This window comes from Schistocerca serialis, unplaced genomic scaffold, assembly GCF_023864345.2.
Source record: "Schistocerca serialis cubense isolate TAMUIC-IGC-003099 unplaced genomic scaffold, iqSchSeri2.2 HiC_scaffold_1393, whole genome shotgun sequence".
Classification (NCBI taxonomy): domain Eukaryota; kingdom Metazoa; phylum Arthropoda; class Insecta; order Orthoptera; family Acrididae; genus Schistocerca; species Schistocerca serialis.
The window spans coordinates 25,437,990-25,442,214 of NW_026047617.1; positions in this window are offsets into that span (position 1 = coordinate 25,437,990).

Sequence of the window (4,225 nt, forward strand, 5' to 3'; positions counted from 1 at the left end):
TTGGCATGAACTGCTATATTTATATATGATGATATCAAGGTAAATACATTATTTGTTCTCTACTAATATCTTTCATTTGCTAACTATCCCTATCAGTAGTTAGTGCCTTCCATAGTTTGAATCTTTTATTTAGCTGGCAGTAGTGGCGCTCGCTGTATTGCAGTAGCTTGAGCAGCGAAGATTTTTGTGAGGTAAGTGATTTGTGAAAGGTATAGTTTAATGTTAGTCAGGGCCATTCTTTTGTAGGGAATTTTGAAAGTCAGATTGCGTTGCGCTAACAAAATATTGTGTGTCAGTTTAAGCACAGTCTTGTATAATTGTTCAAAGGGGACGTTTCATATGTCGACCCTTAGCCTAGGATATCTCACTGGAATCTTCTGATTTTTTCTTGTAGTTTGTGTATTTAGTGTAGCTTTTGTTTATTGCTAGCGCGTAATTGTAGAGAGAATCTCCTTTGTAGTTGTAGCCTTTCATTGTTGTACAGTAAAACAGTTGTGGCATGCATATAGATTTGCACCAAGTATTTCGCAGCTGTAATTAACTAGATATAATTTTCAGTGTTATGTTAATGTGTTCTCTTATTTTTGCTCTTCAAATTGTGTTTTTCTGTGTTGTCGTGTGAAATACTGTGACAATAATGGCGTGTGAAAAACGTAATACTAGGCTCCAAAGTAAACTGAGAAATGACAGTGAAGACGAAGGCAGTGTGTTAGCGCCACCGAGTAATGAATTAACTGATGTTCAATGTAGTAATTTGGTAATCGTGCATAGGGAAATGGAGCGGGCTGCAAACAATGGTGTAGACAGTGAAACAGGTAGTGAACAGGGAAGCATTTTCGATCGATCGGTCGGCAACAGCTCGCCTCAGGAATCCGAAATGACAGGACACAATTTCGCAAATACTGTAGATTCAGGTTTTGGGTCATCACCGTTTTCTCAAATAAGTCAAGACACATTTTCTGCTTGTCAAAATGTGAATGTTGCCGGTGCAAATGCACTGCCGAAAAGCGTAGAGAAACAGATTCCAGACACTAATACATTATTATTGCAATTAATGCAACAAATGGAACAAAATCAGAGACAAACACAGCAAAAGCTTGAAAAGTTAGACACAATGGAACAACACCAGAGACAAACACAGCAACAGTTAGACACAGTGGAACAAAATCTCAAAAAGTTAGACACAGTGCAACAAAATCTCAAAAAGTTAGACTCATTGGAACAAACTCTCGAACAAACACGTGAGGATTTAACTGCTGAGTTACATAACATTGAATCGAAATGTCAAAAAGTCTGTAATGACGTAAAAACTCAAATTTGTGAGCATTTTCAACCTATTTTTTCGCGTCATGAAAATGCATTACAGAATCACGAAGCAGCCATAAAAGAACTGCAAACTATTGTTCATGAAAATCACAACACCTTGCAAGCTAAAATTGATGCAGTTGCATCTACCGATTCGGTTATGCAACTTGCAAAAAGTCAAGAAAACTTAAAAAACACAGTAGATACGATTTCAACACAAATGGACACTCTGAAACTTGGTTCAGAAAAACACACTGAGGAAATGTGTTCACTATCGGAGAAAGTAGCCGAACTTTCGGATCAGGTCACTAACTTATCTACAAAGGTAGATGATGATCTGAATGACACAAGACCTGTAGCCTTCACTGACACTGAAGAGTGCGAACAAATTAGGAAATTCAAACAAAATCAGAATCAGATTAATACACAACACCAAAGAGAAATCCGGGAAGTACAAGATCAGCTGACACAGGTAATACAAGAATTACGTATTTCAGAGGATACTCGCGCCCCAATACGGGAAGAGGGACTTAGAAATACGGAACAACCACAAAATAATAACACAGGGCATTTCGGAAGTTATGAAAGAAATTGGCAATGTGCACCGAATTTTGAGATGGAACGGCCGACACGACCTAACAATGACCGATATGCGACTCGCCGACATGATGATTTTGACTATAAGCTGTTCATTACTACCCGTAAATTCAAAACATTTAAGAATTCTGGCAACGACATTCATCCACAAGCATGGCTCCATCAATTCTCTCATTGTTTTCCTCCCAACTGGTCGTTGGAACACAGATTAGAATTTATGTGTGGCTACTTAGAGAATGAACCAGCTGTAAGAATGCGATCGGTAATTCACGATTGCCACAGTGAAGGAGAGTTTTACCATGCCTTCCTCTCAGCATATTGGTCTCAAGCCACACAAGACCGTGTAAAACATAGCATCATAATGATGAAACATTTCGAACAATCTGAATTTTCCAGTCTTGTGAAATATTTTGAAGACATGTTGCATAAGAATCAGTATCTTTCAAACCCATACAGCCCCTCAGAACTCATCCGCATTTGCTTAATCAAATTGCCTGAACATTTACGACATATTATTTTGGCAGGACGTTGCAAGGACGACATTGAAGCATTTCAGGGACTCTTACAAGAATTAGAAATTGACACTGACAATCGCGGAACGCGAAACCAGGAGCACAACAATTACAGATCACATCAGTCGCAATTCCGCGATGAAAGAAATAATAACTGGACGCGACAAGGCTATTCTCACAACACAAATCGTGACCGAAACAGACACCACCCGTATTACAACCGTTGGCAGAGTAGTAATAATTACAGGGAAAGATCACCTCTCCGCAGTAATGACTATCACAGAGACAATCAGAGAAACAGACAATATGGGAACCAAAATAATTATTACCAGGGGAGACAGAATAACTTCAGACGCAACAGTTCAGCGCGGAGTTACGATTCAGGGAGAAATTCTCCACCACGTGACCGACAAGGAAGAAACTACGGATTCTACCGAAATGACGACAGACGATATGATCATAACGACAGACGTCAATTGCATCAGAACTGGCGGGATTCAAACAGAGCAGGGCCCTCTCGTCACGGTGAATTTGTAGAAGTTAGGTCTCCTAATCCCAATAACGACGCGCGCCAACAAAGAAACAGACAATGACTCACACCGCAGGCAGCCGCGTGCGCCGGCTGGCTCAGAGAAAAATAACATTGACGCTAACCTTGAGCAAGATTCCAGTATTCTTTACGGACGAATACCGCATGATAATTGCATTCAAGTTGAAATTCTGCGTACTAGGAAGAGTAATGGTTTACACCACATTTCACATGTAAAACCGTTTATTGAAAGATAATCTGCTTTTTAACTTAGTCTTTGTCATAAAATTTTTTGCTTCACATTACTAATATGCTTTGTCAGACTTAGAATCTGTTAACATACAACAATGTTTGAAGTTAAATATCCAGTCTAGAACCTAGGGAACATTTTTAAACAGAAATTACGATTGCATTGTTATAGTGAACAGACGACACAGTGTTGTATTTGTACATTCTTGCTTGTTAGTTGCTTGATTACGTAACAACTATCAGGGTCACATACTTAGAACATATACCGGCACTGCTAATGAGATTTTCATGTAACATTTTGGTTTACTTGAAAAGACATTCTTTATTTCAAATACTTTTTGTGGGATTAAATATGCGTTAGCACTTGGTTTCTTTGACAGCTACACAATTATATCACGACGCTACTAATGTGTGACACAATTTACATTGTTGCTTGTGTGCTGTATCTGCTTTATATCTGCACAGTTTTTTTGAATTCTTCTGCAAAGTAAAATATGTTTTAGTAGTAACTTTTGTGGTATAGCTACATGAGACTGCCTTTTCCGTAGCACAACAATACGTTACAGCACAGTACTTTCTTCATCATGGCAATAAGCGTAATAACCAAGATATCTATACATAAAGCATTTCACTTTTGTTTATCATGAGGTAAGTACATCGACTTCTGCAGAACTTAGCTTTCGGAGGGAAATAACTACGACACTTCCACAGAGATTATCTTACAACAAGATGCACATTTAGCGCTACAGGACACGCATTTCAGTGATCAATTTTATACTTAAAACATCTATTTTTAAAGATTTTTGAATTACAAAGAAAGTTTTCCGTGATATATTTCATTCCATTGGTGTAATCTGTAACACCTGAGGGTATAATTACATTAATCCTCAGGGGGGTACACGCTTACTTTGTGTACCATGTGTGTGGCAACCACAAGGAACCCTAGCTAATATGGTATTTGCTTATACAACTTTACACATCGGTACCATATTTCTCTAACACACAAATTACACAGCTATCTGATCATTTAACT